Genomic DNA, 17285 nt, shown 5'->3' with positions numbered 1-17285 from the left:
TGAACCACCAATGCTGATATGCTTATTCTGCTGCCCTAGTGGGGTGTGATTGATGCAAGGCTGATATCCAGAGCTGGAAGAGTAGCTACACAAAACAGGAATTGTAATGGACGGGAATCTGACCATGGTCTTTTGTGTGGCAGGCAAGTAATCTACCACTGAACCTACAATGCTGATATGCTTGTACTGCAGCCCTAGTGGGGTGTGATTGATACAAGGCTGTTACCCAGAGCTGGAAGAGTAGCAACACAAAAAAGGAATTGCATTGGCCGGGAATCGGACCCAGGTCTCCCGCGTGGCAGGCGAGAATTCTATAACTGAACCACCAATGCTGACCCATGATCTTCCTTGCCTTTGTGTTGTGTGATTGCTAAAAGGCCGTCAACCAGAGCTGAAAAAGGAGCCACACAAAACTGCACTTGTATTAGCCAGGAAGCGACTCAAGGTCTACCGCATGGCAGGCGAGAATTCTACAACTAAACCACCAATGCTGATATGGTTTTACTGCAGCCCTAGTGGGTTGTGATTGCTGCAAGGCTGTTACCCAGTGCTGGAAGAGTAGCAACCAAAATCAGAAGGTGCATTGGCCGGAAAACGGACCTGGGTCTCCCGCGTGGCAGGCAAGAATTCTACCACTGAACGACCAAAGCTGACCCATGTTGTTCCTTGCCTTTATGTTGTGTGAGTGCTAAAAGGCCATCAACCAGAGCTGAAACAGGAGCCACTCAAAACAGCACATGTTTTAGCCGGGTATCGACTCTAGGTCTCCCGCGTGGCAGGCGAGCATTCTACCACAGAACCACCAATGTTGATATGCTTATTCTGCAGCCCTAGTGTTGTGTGATTGATGCAAAGCTATTACCCAGAGCTGGAAGAGTAGTAACAAAAAACAGGAATTACATTGGCCGGGAATCGGACCCGGGTCTCCCGTGTGGCAGGCGAGAATTCTACCACTGAACCACCATTGCTGACCCATGTTGTTCCTTGCCTTTGTGTTGTGTGAGTGCTAAAAGGCCGTCAACCAGAGCTGAAATAGGAGCCACACGAAACTGCACTTGTATTAGCCGGGGATCGACTCAAGTTCTCCCACATAGCAGGTAAGAAATCTACCACTGAACCACCAATACTGATTTGCTTAGACTGCGCCCCTAGTGGGGTGTGATTGCTGCAAGGCTGATATCCAGAGCTGTAAGAGTAGCAACACAAAACAGGGATTGAATTGGCCGGGAATAGGAGCCGGGTCTCCCACGTGGCAGGCAAGAATTCTACCACTGAACCACCAATACTGACCCATGTTCTTCCTTGCCTTTGTTTTGTGTGAGTGCTAAAAGGCCGTCAACCAGAGCTGAAACCGGAGCCACACAAAACCACACTTGTATTAGCCGGGAATCGACTCAAGTTGTCCCACGAAGCAGCCGAGCATTCTACCACTGAACCACCAATACTGATATGCTTATACTGCTCCCCTAGTGGGGTGTGATTGCTGCAAGGCTGTTACCCAGAGCTAGAAGTGTAGCAACACAAAACAGGAATTGCATTGGCCGGGAATTGGACCTGGGTCTCCCGCATGGCAGGCAAGAATTCTACCACTGAGCCACCAATGCTGACCGATGTTAAATTTTGCCTTTGTGTTGTGTGAGTGCTAAAAGGCCATCAACCAGAGCTGATAAAGGAGCCACACAAAACTGAACTTGTATTAGCCAGGAAGCGACTCTAGGTCTACCGCGTGGCAAGAGAGATTTCTACCACTGAACCACCAATGCTGTTATGATCTTACTGCAGCCCTAGTGGGGTGTGATTGCTGCAAGTCTGTTATCCAGCGCTGGAAGAGTAGCAACCAAAATCAGGAGGTGCATTGGCCGGGAATCGGACCCGGGTCTCCCGCATGGCAAACGAGAATTCTACCACTGAACCACCAATGCTGACCTATGCTGTTCTTTGCCTTTATGTTGTGTGAGTGCTAAAAGGCTGTCAACCAGAGTTGAAACCGGAGCTACTCAAAACCGCACATGTAGTAGCAGGGAATCGATTCTAGGTCTCCCGTATGGCAGGCGAGAATTCTACCACTGAACAACCATTACTGGTATGCTTATCCTGCAGCCCTAGTGGGGTGTGATTGATGCAAGGCTGTTACCCAAAGCTGGAAAAGTAGTAATACAAAACAGGAATTGCATTGGCCGGGAATCGGACCCGGGTCTCCCGCGTGGCAGGCGAGAATTCTACCACTGAACCACCAATGCTGATATGCTTATTCAGCAGCCCTAGTGGGGTGTGATTGATGCAAGGCTGATATCCAGAGCTGGAAGAGTAGCTACACAAAACAGGAATGGTAATGGACGGGAATCTGACCATGGTCTTTTGTGTGGCAGGCAAGTAATCTACCACTGAACCAACAATGCTGATATGCTTGTACTGCAGCCCTAGTGGGGTGTGATTGATACAAGGCTGTTACCCAAAGCTGGAAAAGTAGTAATACAAAACAGGAATTGCATTGGCCGGGAATCGGACCCGGGTCTCCCGCGTGGCAGGCGAGAACTCTACCACTGAACCACCAATGCTGATATGCTTATTCTGCAGCCCTAGTGGGGTGTGATTGATGCAAGGCTGATATCCAGAGCTGGAAGAGTAGCTACACAAAACAGGAATTGTAATGGACGGGAATCTGACCATGGTCTTTTGTGTGGCAGGCAAGTAATCTACCACTGAACCAACAATGCTGATATGCTTGTACTGCAGCCCTAGTGGGGTGTGATTGATACAAGGCTGTTACCCAGAGCTGGAAGAGTAGCAACACAAAACAGGAATTGCATTGGCCGGGAATCGGACCCGGGTCTGCCGCGTGGCAGGCGAGAATTCTACCACTGAACCACCAATGCTGATATGCTTATTCTGCTGCCCTAGTGGGGTGTGATTGATGCAAGGCTGATATCCAGAGCTGGAAGAGTAGCTACACAAAACAGGAATTGTAATGGACGGGAATCTGACCATGGTCTTTTGTGTGGCAGGCAAGTAATCTACCACTGAACCTACAATGCTGATATGCTTGTACTGCAGCCCTAGTGGGGTGTGATTGATACAAGGCTGTTACCCAGAGCTGGAAGAGTAGCAACACAAAAAAGGAATTGCATTGGCCGGGAATCGGACCCAGGTCTCCCGCGTGGCAGGCGAGAATTCTATAACTGAACCACCAATGCTGACCCATGATCTTCCTTGCCTTTGTGTTGTGTGATTGCTAAAAGGCCGTCAACCAGAGCTGAAAAAGGAGCCACACAAAACTGCACTTGTATTAGCCAGGAAGCGACTCAAGGTCTACCGCATGGCAGGCGAGAATTCTACAACTAAACCACCAATGCTGATATGGTTTTACTGCAGCCCTAGTGGGTTGTGATTGCTGCAAGGCTGTTACCCAGTGCTGGAAGAGTAGCAACCAAAATCAGAAGGTGCATTGGCCGGAAAACGGACCTGGGTCTCCCGCGTGGCAGGCAAGAATTCTACCACTGAACGACCAATGCTGACCCATGTTGTTCCTTGCCTTTATGTTGTGTGAGTGCTAAAAGGCCATCAACCAGAGCTGAAACAGGAGCCACTCAAAACAGCACATGTTTTAGCCGGGTATGGACTCTAGGTCTCCCGCGTGGCAGGCGAGCATTCTACCACTGAACCACCAATGTTGATATGCTTATTCTGCAGCCCTAGTGTTGTGTGATTGATGCAAAGCTATTACCCAGAGCTGGAAGAGTAGTAACAAAAAACAGGAATTACATTGGCCGGGAATCGGACCCGGGTCTCCCGTGTGGCAGGCGAGAATTCTACCACTAAACCACCATTGCTGACCCATGTTGTTCGTTGCCTTTGTGTTGTGTGAGTGCTAAAAGGCCGTCAACCAGAGCTGAAATAGGAGCCACACGAAACTGCACTTGTATTATCCGGGGATCGACTCAAGTTCTCCCACATAGCAGGTAAGAAATCTACCACTGGACCACCAATACTGATTTGCTTACACTGCGCCCCTAGTGGGGTGTGATTGCTGCAAGGCTGTTACCCAGAGCTGGAAGAGTAGTAATACAAAACAGGAATTGCATTGGCCGGGAATCGGACCCGGGTCTCCTGCGTGGCAGGCGAGAATTCTACCACTGAAGCACCAATGCTGATATGCTTATTCTGCAGCCCTAGTGGGGTGTGACTGATGCAAGGCTGATATCCAGAGCTGTAAGAGTAGCAACACAAAACAGGGATTGAATTGGCCGGGAATAGGAGCCGGGTCTCCCACGTGGCAGGCAAGAATTCTACCACTGAACCACCAATACTGACCCATGTTCTTCCTTGCCTTTGCTTTGTGTGAGTGCTAAAAGGCCGTCAACCAGAGCTGAAACCGGAGCCACACAAAACCACACTTGTATTAGCCGGGAATCGACTCAAGTTGTCCCACGAAGCAGCCGAGCATTCTACCACTGAACCACCAATACTGATATGCTTATACTGCTCCCCTAGTGGGGTGTGATTGCTGCAAGGCTGTTACCCAGAGCTGGAAGAGTAGCAACACAAAACAGGAATTGCATTGGCCGGGAATTGGACCTGGGTCTCCCGCATGGCAGGCAAGAATTCTACCACTGAGCCACCAATGCTGACCGATATTAATTTTTGCCTTTGTGTTGTGTGAGTGCTAAAAGGCCATCAACCAGAGCTAATAAAGGAGCCACACAAAACTGAACTTTTATTAGCCAGGAAGCGACTCTAGGTCTACCGCGTGGCAAGAGAGATTTCTACCACTGAACCACCAATGCTGTTATGATCTTACTGCAGCCCTAGTGGGGTGTGATTGCTGCAAGTCTGTTATCCAGCGCTGGAAGAGTAGCAACCAAAATCAGGAGGTGCATTGGCCGGGAATCGGACCCGGGTCTCCCGCATGGCAAACGAGAATTCTACCACTGAACCACCAATGCTGACCTATGCTGTTCTTTGCCTTTATGTTGTGTGAGTGCTAAAAGGCTGTCAACCAGAGTTGAAACCGGAGCTACTCAAAACCGCACATGTAGTAGCAGGGAATCGACTCTAGGTCTCCCGTGTGGCAGGCGAGAATTCTACCACTGAACAACCATTACTGGTATGCTTATCCTGCAGCCCTAGTGGGGTGTGATTGATGCAAGGCTGTTACCCAAAGCTGGAAAAGTAGTAATACAAAACAGGAATTGCATTGGCCGGGAATCGGACCCGGGTCTCCCGCGTGGCAGGCGAGAATTCTACCACTGAACCACCAATGCTGATATGCTTATTCTGCAGCCCTAGTGGGGTGTGATTGATGCAAGGCTGATATCCAGAGCTGGAAGAGTAGCTACACAAAACAGGAATTATAATGGACGGGAATCTGACCATGGTCTTTTGTGTGGCAGGCAAGTAATCTACCACTGAACCAACAATGCTGATATGCTTGTACTGCAGCCCTAGTGGGGTGTGATTGATACAAGGCTGTTACCCAGAGCTGGAAGAGTAGCAACACAAAACAGGAATTGCATTGGCCGGGAATCGGACCCGAGTCTCCCGCGTGGCAGGCGAGAATTCTACCACTGAACCACCAATGCTGATATGCTTATTCTGCAGCCCTAGTGGGGTGTGATTGATGCAAGGCTGATATCCAGAGCTGGAAGAGTAGCTACACAAAACAGGAATTGTAATGGACGGGAATCTGACCATGGTCTTTTGTGTGGCAGGCAAGTAATCTACCACTGAACCAACAATGCTGATATGCTTGTACTGCAGCCCTAGTGGGGTGTGATTGATACAAGGCTGTTACCCAGAGCTGGAAGAGTAGCAACACAAAACAGGAATTGCATTGGCCGGGAATCGGACCCGGGTCTCCCGCGTGGCAGGCGAGAATTCTATAACTGAACCACCAATGCTGACCCATGATCTTCCTTGCCTTTGTGTTGTGTGATTGCTAAAAGGCCGTCAACCAGAGCTGAAAAAGGAGCCACACAAAACTGCACTTGTATTAGCCAGGAAGCGACTCATGGTCTACCGCATGGCAGGCGAGAATTCTACAACTAAACCACCAATGCTGATATGGTTTTACTGCAGCCCTAGTGGGTTGTGATTGCTGCAAGGCTGTTACCCAGTGCTGGAAGAGTAGCAACTAAAATCAGAAGGTGCATTGGCCGGGACACGGACCTGGGTCTCCCGCGTGGCAGGCAAGAATTCTACCACTGAACGACCAATGCTGACCCATGTTGTTCCTTGCCTTTATGTTGTGTGAGTGCTAAAAGGCCATCAACCAGAGCTGAAAAAGGGGCCACTCAAAACAGCACATGTTTTAGCCGGGAATCGACTCTAGGTCTCCCGCGTGGCAGGCGAGCATTCTACCACTGAACCACCAATCTTGATAGGCTTATCCTGCAGCCCTAGTGTTGTGTGATTGATGCAAAGCTATTACCCAGAGCTGGAACAGTAGTAACACAAAACAGGAATTACATTGGCCGGGAATCGGACCCGGGTCTCCCATGTGGCAGGCGAGAATTCTACCACTGAACCACCAATGCTGACCCGTGTTGTTCCTTGCCTTTGTGTTGTGTGAGTGCTAAAAGGCCGTCAACCAGAGCTGAAATAGGAGCCACACGAAACTGCACTTGTATTAGCCGGGGATCGACTCAAGTTCTCCCACATAGCAGGTAAGAAATCTACCACTGAACCACCAATACTGATTAGCTTATACTGCGCCCCTAGTCAGGTGTGATTGCTGCAAGGCTGTTACTCAGAGCTGGAAGAGTAGTAATACAAAACAGGAATTGCATTGGCCGGGAATCGGACCCGGGTCTCCCGCGTGGCAGGCGAGAACTCTACCACTGAACCACCAATGCTGATATGCTTATTCTGCAGCCCTAGTGGGGTGTGATTGATGCAAGGCTGATATCCAGAGCTGGAAGAGTAGCGACACAAAACAGGAATTGTAATGGACGGGAATCTGACCATGGTCTTTTGTGTGGCAGGCAAGTAATCTACCACTGAACCAACAATGCTGATATGCTTGTACTGCAGCCCTAGTGGGGTGTGATTGATACAAGGCTGTTACCCAGAGCTGGAAGAGTAGCAACACAAAACAGGAATTGCATTGGCCGGGAATCGGACCCGGGTCTCCCGCGTGGCAGGCGAGAATTCTATAACTGAACCACCAATGCTGACCCATGATCTGCCTTGCCTTTGTGTTGTGTGATTGCTAAAAGGCTGTCAACCAGAGCTGAAAAAGGAGCCACACAAAACTGCACTTGTATTAGCCGGGAATCGACTCTAGGTCTCCCGCGTGGCAGGCGAGCATTCTACCACTGAACCACCAATGTTGATATGCTTATTCTGCAGCCCTAGTGTTGTGTGATTGATGCAAAGCGATTACCCAGAGCTGGAAGAGTAGTAACACAAAACAGGAATTACATTGGCCGGGAATCGGTTCCGGGTCTCCCGTGTGGCAGGCGAGAGTTCTACCACTGAACCGCCAATGCTGACCAATGTTGCTCCTTGCCTTTGTGTTGTGTGAGTGCTAAAAGGCCGTCAACCAGAGCTGAAATAGGAGCCACACGAAACTGCACTTGTATTAGCCGGGGATCGACTCAAGTTCTCCCACTTAGCAGGTAAGAAATCTACCACTGAACCACCAATACTGATTTGCTTATACTGCGCCCATAGTGGGGTGTGATTGCTGCAAGGCTGTTACCCAGAGCTGGAAGAGTAGTAATACAAAACAGGAATTGCATTGGCCGGGAATCGGACCCGGGTCTCCCGCGTGGCAGGCGAGAATTCTACCACTGAACCACCAATGCTGATATGCTTATTCTGCAGATCTAGTGGGGTGTGATTGATGCAAGGCTGATATCCAGAGCTGGAAGAGTAGCAACACAAAACAGGAATTGAATTGGCCGGGAATAGGAGCCGGGTCTCCCGCATGGCAGGCAAGAATTCTACCACTGAACCACCAATACTGACCCATGTTCTTCCTTGCCTTTGTTTTGTGTGAGTGCTAAAAGTCCGTCAACCAGAGCTGAAACCGGAGCCACACAAATCCACACTTGTATTAGCCGGGAATCGACTCAAGTTGTCCCACGAAGCAGCCGAGCATTCTACCACTGAACCACCAATACTGATATGCTTATACTGCTCCCCTAGTGGGGTGTGATTGCTGCAAGGCTGTTACCCAGAGCTGGAAGAGTAGCAACACAAAACAGGAATTGCATTGACCGGGAATTAGACCTGGGTCTCTCGCATGGCAGGCAAGAATTCTACCACTGAGCCACCAATGCTGACCGATATCAATTTTTGCCTTTGTGTTGTGTGAGTGCTAAAAGGCCATCAACCAGAGCTGATAAAGGAGCCACACAAAACTGAACTTGTATTAGCCAGGAAGCGACTCTAGGTCTACCGCGTGGCAGGAGAGATTTCTACCACTGAACCACCAATGCTGTTATGGTCTTACTGCAGCCCTAGTGGGGTGTGATTGCTGCAAGTCTGTTATCCAGCGCTGGAAGAGTAGCAACCAAAATCAGGAGGTGCGTTGGCCAGGAATCGGACCCGGGTCTCCCGCATGGCAAACGAGAATTCTACCACTGAACCACCAATGCTGACCTATGCTGTTCTTTGCCTTTATGTTGTGTGAGTGCTAAAAGGCTGTCAACCAGAGTTGAAACCAGAGCTACTCAAAACCACACATGTAGTAGCAGGGAATCGACTCTAGGTCTCCCTTGTGGCAGGCGAGAATTCTACCACTGAACAACCATTACTGGTATGCTTATCCTGCAGCCCTAGTGGGGTGTGATTGATGCAAGGCTGTTACCCAAAGCTGGAAAAGTAGCAACACATAACAGCACTTGCATTGGCCAGGAATCGGACCCGGGTCTCCCGCGTGGCAGGCGAGAATTCTACCACTGAACCACCAACGCTGATATGCTTATATTGCAGCCCTAGTGGGGTGTGATTACTGCAAGGCTGTTACCCAGAGCTGGAAGATTAGCTACACAAAACAGGTTGTAATGGACGGGAATCTGACCATGGTCTTCTGTGTGGCAGGCAAGTAATCTACCACTGAACCAACAATGCTGATGTGCTTATACTGCAGCCCTAGTGGGGTGTGATTGATACAAGGCTGTTACCCAGAGCTGGAAGAGTAGCAACACAAAACAGGAATTGCATTGGCCGGAAATCGGACCCGGGTCTCCCGCGTGGCAGGGGAGAATTCTATCACTGAACCACCAATGCTGACCCATGATCTTCTTTGCCTTTGTGTTGTGTGAGTGCTAAAAGGCAGTCAACCAGAGCTGAAAATGGAGCCACACAAAATAACACTTGTATTACCTGAGAATCGACTCTAGGTCTACCATGTGGCAGGCGAGAATTCTACCACTGAACCACCAATGCTGATAAGCTTTTACTGCAGAAATTGCATTGGCTGGGAATCGGACACGGATCTCCAGCATGGCAGGATAGAATTCTACCACTGAACCACCAATGCTGATATGCTTACGGTGCTGCCCTAGTTGGGTGTGATTGATGCAAGGCTGTTACCCAGAGCTGGAAGAGTTGCAACACAAAACAGGAATTGCATTGGCCGGGAATCGGACCCGGGTCTCCCGCGTGGCAGGCAAGAATTCTACCACTGAACCACCAATGCTGACCCATGTTCTTTCATGCCTTTGTGTTGTGTGAGTGCTAAAAGGCCGTCAACCAGAGCTGAAAAAGGAGCCACACGAAACTGCATTTGTATTAGCCAGGAATCGACTAAAGGTCTCCCGCGTGGCAGGCGAGATTTCTACCACTGAACCAGCAATGCTGATATGCTTATACTGCAGCCCTAGTGGGTTGTGATTGCTGCAAGGCTGTTACCCAGAGCTGGAAGAGTAGCAACACAAAATAGGAATTGGAATGGACGGGAATCTGACCAGGGTATTTCACACGGAAGGCGAGAAATCTACCACTGAACCACCATTGCTGATATGCTTATTTTGCAGCCCTAGTGGGGTGTGATTGATGCAAGGCTGTTACCCAAAGCTGGAAGAGTAGCAACACAAAACAGGAATTGTAATGGACGGGAATCTGACCATGGTCTTCTGTGTGGCAGGCAAGTAATCTACCACTGAACCAATAATGCTGATATGCTTGTACTGCAGCCCTAGTGGGGTGTGATTGATACAAGGCTGTTACCCAGAGCTGGAAGAGTAGCAACACAAAACAGGAATTGCATTGGCTGGGAATCGGACCCGGGTCTCCCGCGTGGCAGGCGAGAATTCAATAACTGAACCACCAATGCTGACCCATGATCTTCCTTGCCTTTGTGTTGTGTGATTGCTAAAAGGCCGTCAACCAGAGCTGAAAAAGGAGCCACACAAAACTGCACTTGTATTAGCCAGGAAGCGACTCAAAGTCTACCACATGGCAGGCGAGAATTCTACAACTAAACCACCAATGCTGATATGGTTTTACTGCAGCCCTAGTGGGTTGTGATTGCTGCAAGGCTGTTACCCAGTGCTGGAAGAATAGCAACCAAAATCAGAAGGTGCATTGGCCGGGAAACGGACCTGGGTCTCCCGCGTGGCAGGCAAGAATTCTACCACTGAACGACCAATGCTGACCCATGTTGTTCCTTGCCTTTATGTTGTGTGAGTGCTAAAAGGCCATCAACCAGAGCTGAAACAGGAGCCACTCAAAACAGAACATGTTTTAGCCGGGAATCGACTCTAGGTCTCCCGCATGGCAGGCGAGCATTCTACCACTGAACCACCAATGTTGATATGCTTATTCTGCAGCCCTAGTGTTGTGTGATTGATGCAAAGCTATTACCCAGAGCTGGAAGAGTAGTAACACAAAACAGGAATTACATTGGCTGGGAATCGGACCCGGGTCTCCCGTGTGGCAGGCAAGAATTCTACCACTGAACCACCAATGCTGACCCATGTTGTTCCTTGCCTTTGTGTTGTGTGAGTGCTAAAAGGCCGTCAACCAGAGCTGAAGTAGGAGCCACAAGAAACTGCACTTGTATTAGCCGGGGATCGACTCAAGTTCTCCCACATAGCAGCCGAGCATTCTACCACTGAACCACCAATACTGATATGCTTATACTGCTCCCCTACTGGGGTGTGATTGCTGCAAGGCTGTTACCCAGAGCTGGAAGAGTAGCAACACAAAACAGGAATTGCATTGGCCGGGAATTGGACCTGGGTCTCCCGCATGGCAGGCAAGAATTCTACCACTGAGCCACCAATGCTGACCGATATTAAATTTTGCCTTTGTGTTGTGTGAGTGCTAAAAGGCCATCAACCAGAGCTGATAAAGGAGCCACACAAAACTGAACTTGTATTAGCCAGGAAGCGACTCTAGGTCTACCGCGTGGCAGGAGAGATTTCTACCACTGAACCACCAATGCTGACATGGTCTTACTGCAGCCCTAGTGGGGTGTGATTGCTGCAAGTCTGTTATCCAGCGCTGGAAGAGTAGCAACCAAAATCAGGAGGTGCATTGGCCGGGAATCGGACCCAGGTCTCCCGCATGGCAAACGAGAATTCTACCACTGAACCACCAATGCTGACCTATGCTGTTCTTTGCCTTTATGTTGTGTGAGTGCTAAAAGGCTGTCAACCAGAGTTGAAACCGGAGCTACTCAAAACCGCACATGTAGTAGCAGGGAATCAACTCTAGGTCTCCCGCATGGCAGGCGAGAATTCTACCACTGAATAACCATTACTGATAAGCTTATCCTGCAGCCCTAGTGGGGTGTGATTGCTGCAAGGCTGTTACCCAGAGCTGGAAGAGCAGCAACACAAAACAGGAATAGCATTGGCCGGAATCGGACCCGGGTCTCCCTCGTCGCAGGCGAGAATTCTACCACTGAACCACCTATGCTGACCGATGTTGTTATTTGGCTTTGTGTTGAGTAAGTGCTAAAAGGCAGTCAACCAGAGCTGAAAATGGAGCCACACAAAATCGCACTTGTATTAGCCGAGAATCAACTCTAGGTCTACCATGTGGCAGGCGAGAATTCTACCACTGAACCACCAACGCTGATAAGCTTTTATTGCAGCCCTAGTGGGGTGTGATTGCTGCAAGACTGTTACCAAGAGCTGGAAGAGTAGCAACACAAAAAAGGAATTGCATTGGCTGGGAATCGGACACGGGTCTCCAGCATGGCAGGGTAGAATTCTACCACTGAACCACCAATGCTGATATGCTCATGGTGCTGCCCTAGCGGGGTGTGATTGCTGCAAGTCTGTTACCAAGAGCTGGAAGAGTAGCAACACAAGAGAGGAATTGCATTGGACAGAAATCGGCCTCGGGTCGCTTGCAAGGCAGGCAAGAATTCTACCACTGAACCACTAATGCTGACCCATGTTCTTCCTTGCCTTTGTGTTGTGTGAGTGCTTAAAGGCCGTCAACCAGAGCTGGAAGAGGAGCCACACAAAACAGCAATTGCATTTGCAGGGAATCGAACCCAGGTCTCCCACATGGCAGGCAAGATTTCTACCAAAACCACCAATGTTGTTATGGTTATGCTACTGCCCTAGTGGGGTGTGATTGCAGCAAGGCTGTTAGCCTTCCAGCTGAAAGAGTAGCAACACAAAACAAGAATTGCATTGGTCGGGAATCAGACCCGGGTCTCCTGCATGGCAGGCGAGAATGCTACCACTGAACCACCAATACTGACCAATGATGTTTCTTGCCTTTGTGTTGTGTGGCTGCCACAAGGCTGTTACTTGCAGCTGAAAGAGTAGCAACACAAACGAGCAACTGCATTGGCCGGGAATCGGACCTGGGTTTCCCGCCTGGCAGGGGAGAATTCTACCACTGAACCTCCAATCCTGAAACACATGTTCTCCTGCTGAAGCAGGGCTCGAAATTGCGACCATTTTGGTCGCATATGCGCCCAAAAAATTTATCAATGCGACCTCATAATATATCTGGGAGCATTAGTGCGACTGCAGATAATGGTTGTAGTGCGACCTGTTTTGATTTTTTGTAAAAACGTGCTGAATCGCTCTTCCTTGCCGCTATATTGGTTCATATTAGCTGTCAATCACTCACGGAATTCCGCTGTCAGATGACAGGGAAGGAGCTTTTATGACCACGGGAAATGCAAACGGCTGAAGAGTAAAAACTTAAAGCACACAGGTTTGCAAACCCCACCTAAAGTTGAGGCACAGATGAAAGCGATCATGACATGTCACGTAGTGAATAATGATCCGCCAGCTGAGATCAATCGAGTACGCGCTTCTTGGAGAAGGTGCCCGAATCTCCATGCGTTGCAATTACTGCGTGTTCAACGCAAATGTCCGCTAATAGTCAAATCTAATACTGTACATATCATCGCCAAAGAAGCTCGCCTTTACTAAGTTTACACTGAAACTGCGGCTCATAACAAAGACCGGTATTGCGCCCCTGGTTAGCGCAAGAATCCTGCTCTGCCTGCTCATAAATTGGGTCGGCTGACTCGCCAGCTTTTCCACTAACACAGAAAAATGAAGATCATCTCAGACTGATACCTTTAAATTGACACAAACTGAAACCAAAACTTTTAAAGAGTGATAGAAGTGAGACTTTACTTAATTTATTTTGTCTATTCTTTTTTTGAGGTGTATATTATTTTTTTATTTATTTACTGATGATTGCTTTGCAGCTTTCATCATTGAATTGAATGATTTATTATAATCTTTTGTTTGTTTTGTAGCAGAAATATTATTTATTAAATTGACATGCATATAAAAACAGCAGTACAAAATAAATATTTCTTACTGCAATGCTTCATTTTTGTTTGATGCAAACTATACAATTATTTTTCATAAAGTAACAGACATTTTATAGCAGATAACATACATTCATGCACATTCAAGGCAGTATCATAATGAGAAATGGAATTCATTGTTACTATTATTGTCATTTTTTATCATCATTAATATTCTATGGCCTAATTATTAGACATTCATTTTGGAATTATTGCACACAAATATCAATGTCTTCACAGCATTAGTTAGATAGTTGTTTCTAGTTTTTGTCAGTCCTATTAATGTTATTTTAAAATACAATAAATCCCTTAAAAAACAATTTGCAGCTGTGCTCATTCATTTTTGGTGGGTGCTCCTAAATTTTTTCTGGTGCTCCTAAAAAATTTTTTGGTGCTCCTAAATATTTGAAGTTGGGAGCACCGGTGCTACCAAGTAAAAAAGTTAATTTCGAGCCCTGTGAAGGATTCGGATTTCTGCTTTCCAATCCGTCTTATCATGGACCAACGTTTATCCTTTTCTCATCATCTCGTTTCTCATGATTTTTTTTATTAAATATAATTATTTCATCATTTGAATGAGTATTTAACTGTGAAATTATTTTAATTAATGAATAAGTTAACACATTGCTTAATATAAGAATGTTCAGTGCATTTGCCTGTCTCTTTATAACTATTATCAGAAGCCACCAAAGTAGGTCAGAGGTCACAGAGATCTTAAGTGGAACTGAGGGCTGAGGACTTGAATCAACTGTTTCTATTGTATTTTCTATGAGTTAATACTAATCTAAAATGTCTAAAGTTATTTTGCTGTTTTTACGGTTAATTCTTTTAAAGTGATTCTACTTTTTATTCAAGATAGACTATGACTATGATAAGAATAAAACTGCCTGAATGTAGACTATACCAATTTTTAACCAGTTTTCATAAAGATGGCTGAGAGTACACTCAGCCTTGAATAAGTAACAGATTATACCTTAAGAGTGTGTGTTCTATTTGATTGTTGATCCATTTCACAGGTCTGGAGTCAGCTTTAATCAGTCTAAGGGATGTCTGACGTTTATGCTTAAACGTGCAGTAGGTGATTATCTTCAGAAACTGAATTTCTGAAGACAATCACTAATTTTTGTTCTGGTTAAAAGTCTCTTCACTGTCCAATAGTAATGATTACAGTAAATGATCTAAATGTGTTTATATGTATTTTTATATTCTGGGTAAAGCATAAAACTAAAAAATGTTCATCCAATTAAATAGAGTCGGACTGTCATCTCCCATAATTCCGATAAGCAGGTCAGGCTGTCTGTCAGCAAATGTAGATTCGGACTTCTGTGCATCTGTTCACGCATATCCGCCATTAGCGTGTGCCCGTCTGTATAAGCGACCACGCGCGGTCCCGAGACGGACCGGGAGAAATCAAATGCTGAATTAAAACTTTTAAAAACTTGAATCAATATTGGTGTTACTTTAGCACGCTGAAGGAAGGACAACACCATGGCGGAAGTATTACTATTAGAGAGGTAATGTTCTGTTTTAAAACTATTTTAGTCAGGCTAAGCTGATGTTAGATTGTGTTGTGTTATGAATGACTTATATGCACAGACGTGTTGTTCAGCCACTGAAATCTCGCGGTGAAATATTGATGTGATTATTTTCAGTTTCATAAGGTCATTTTACAGCATTGATAATGATTTATAGAAATATTTATATTTAGTTCAACAACAAAACATCAGCAAATAGCGCTTTTCAGCCTAACCTGCTTTATTGAGCTGAAGTTGCTTTTATATTTACGTTTGGTCATTTTTGAACAATGACAGCCTTCCTATACTGTTTATCGCTACTCTGAATATTCACTCTGAAATAGCATGTAAGTGTGGTTAAGTAATAAATGTAATTCCTGCATGGCGCTGGCACTAACTAACTGGCAAATGACATGAACTAGTGGGGTTGTCTGTCTGCTGTTGTGACGCGGTGCGCGCGTTCGCGATTTCAGGGGGTGTAGCTTTAAATCACAGTCCCTCGCCGCCGTCCAAAGATAATATGCTAAGCGGTTAGCATTTTGACAGATCACCTACTGCACCTTTAAGATATTGTTCAGAATATACGCACAAACCCCACGTGGAAATTCTCCTAGTCTATCTGTGTTTTAACCAATCAGGCTAGAACACCTATATGTATGACGCAGTTAATGACGTTATGTGAGAGTATAATTGTTATTGATTGGTGATTGTAAGCAGAGCGGCCTAGGAACTCATTGCGAGAGTTGAAGCTGGTTTCAGCTGATGAAACTGCAAACTATCTTCTGTAAACTTGATTTATTTATTTAAATCTCTGACTCTGGCTCTTTTTTTTATACCTGACTAGTCATTCTTTGGGTTAAACTGTATACTATCCCTACAGTTTTGGTGGAGGACGCGTGGCACTTGTTTACTGGTGACACCATTGATCAATCAACAAAAAGAAATGTAGAAAGATTTAAAATATTATAAACTAGGGATGGTCTGTGGAGTAGTGGGTAGTAACGGAACGCTGTTGGGTTCTCATTCAGACGTGAATGAAAGGCAAAATTTTGTGGTAGATTTGTGTGGAATCCCCTTGTGAGCTGGTGCATTTTGCGGTACACCTATAACGATAGTAATAAGTATAACAGTAGTTGAGGGGTGTACCTCCTCCACCCAGAGTTAAGTACTCAGTGACGGGTGTGTAAGAGGCTTTTAGGACATTCTCGGGGATAAAACTTGGACTGGTTTTTATTTAGTAGTGGACTAAATTAACCCGAGATTGTAATTAGTTCCACCACTGCTATCTTGCTGTTTCACAGACAAAAGGGCCCGAATCCTAAGAATAGAGTAGGTCAGATTATTAGGTAAAGAAATAGTTAAATAAATAAATAAATTCTTAAATAACATCTTAATCTGTATCCATTAGATAGTAGTGGCCACAAAAGTCAGACAAGAAACCTAAAAATATTAGGGCGAGGTTGATTGATCAATGATGCACCAGGAGCAATCCCGAAAAAAATATGACCCTAACTGGATTGGACCGATCTGGACAGTATCCACATCTTGGAAACTCTTAAACTCTGATATAAAAAGAAACAGATGAGAGCAGAATGCAGTAAATGGCTCAGCTAAGCTCTCAGGTTTAAAATGATTTTAGAACCGATTTTAGAAAAAAAATGCCTTTGGCAATTAATTGTCAATGAAAAGCTAAAATCTAAATATTGAGTGTCTAGTAGCAAAAAGCACAAGCACAGAAACTGACAGTAACATTATGGGAATAAAGAATAGCTTATGTTTTGTCGTAGGAGATGAGATTCTGTGTGACTGCACTGTTATCTTGGTTTAGCCCTCACCATGACTTTTGACTTTTGGCTGTAAAAGTAACAGAGACATGTCTGTATAAAAAATGTGCCATGTAAGTCTGTGCAAACAAGCAGCTTTATGATTGGATTTAAATATTTTTAGTAATATATAAGTAACATAAATGGGGGTTGAAATAATACTTTGATGGATGCAGTTAACCCCTGAAAGATCTAAAACTGTTG

At 46.2% G+C, this 17285-nt stretch overlaps 10 non-coding genes across 10 annotated transcripts; all 10 read right to left on the bottom strand.

The window, feature by feature from the left end:
- Positions 1 to 1851: 1851 nt before the first annotated feature.
- trnag-gcc (transfer RNA glycine (anticodon GCC)) lies at positions 1852 to 1922 on the bottom strand. Its single transcript has one exon. It is a non-coding gene; the product is annotated as a tRNA-Gly (tRNA).
- Positions 1923 to 2169: 247 nt separating this feature from the next.
- Positions 2170 to 2240, bottom strand: trnag-gcc (transfer RNA glycine (anticodon GCC)). The gene has a single exon. It is a non-coding gene; the product is annotated as a tRNA-Gly (tRNA).
- A 247-nt stretch (positions 2241 to 2487) lies between these two features.
- On the bottom strand, positions 2488 to 2558 carry trnag-gcc (transfer RNA glycine (anticodon GCC)). Its single transcript has one exon. It is a non-coding gene; the product is annotated as a tRNA-Gly (tRNA).
- Positions 2559 to 4872: 2314 nt separating this feature from the next.
- trnag-gcc (transfer RNA glycine (anticodon GCC)) lies at positions 4873 to 4943 on the bottom strand. The gene has a single exon. It is a non-coding gene; the product is annotated as a tRNA-Gly (tRNA).
- Positions 4944 to 5190: 247 nt separating this feature from the next.
- On the bottom strand, positions 5191 to 5261 carry trnag-gcc (transfer RNA glycine (anticodon GCC)). Its single transcript has one exon. It is a non-coding gene; the product is annotated as a tRNA-Gly (tRNA).
- Positions 5262 to 5508: 247 nt separating this feature from the next.
- On the bottom strand, positions 5509 to 5579 carry trnag-gcc (transfer RNA glycine (anticodon GCC)). The gene has a single exon. It is a non-coding gene; the product is annotated as a tRNA-Gly (tRNA).
- Positions 5580 to 6780: 1201 nt separating this feature from the next.
- On the bottom strand, positions 6781 to 6851 carry trnag-gcc (transfer RNA glycine (anticodon GCC)). Its single transcript has one exon. It is a non-coding gene; the product is annotated as a tRNA-Gly (tRNA).
- Positions 6852 to 7734: 883 nt separating this feature from the next.
- Positions 7735 to 7805, bottom strand: trnag-gcc (transfer RNA glycine (anticodon GCC)). Its single transcript has one exon. It is a non-coding gene; the product is annotated as a tRNA-Gly (tRNA).
- A 1042-nt stretch (positions 7806 to 8847) lies between these two features.
- trnag-gcc (transfer RNA glycine (anticodon GCC)) lies at positions 8848 to 8918 on the bottom strand. Its single transcript has one exon. It is a non-coding gene; the product is annotated as a tRNA-Gly (tRNA).
- A 657-nt stretch (positions 8919 to 9575) lies between these two features.
- Positions 9576 to 9646, bottom strand: trnag-gcc (transfer RNA glycine (anticodon GCC)). The gene has a single exon. It is a non-coding gene; the product is annotated as a tRNA-Gly (tRNA).
- Between the last annotated feature and the right edge of the window lie 7639 nt (positions 9647 to 17285).

This window comes from Danio rerio, chromosome 4 (assembly GCF_049306965.1).
Source record: "Danio rerio strain Tuebingen ecotype United States chromosome 4, GRCz12tu, whole genome shotgun sequence".
Classification (NCBI taxonomy): Eukaryota; Metazoa; Chordata; class Actinopteri; order Cypriniformes; family Danionidae; genus Danio; species Danio rerio.
The sequence above is the reverse complement of the archived record's forward strand: the minus strand, read 5'-3'. Positions and strand labels throughout refer to the sequence as shown.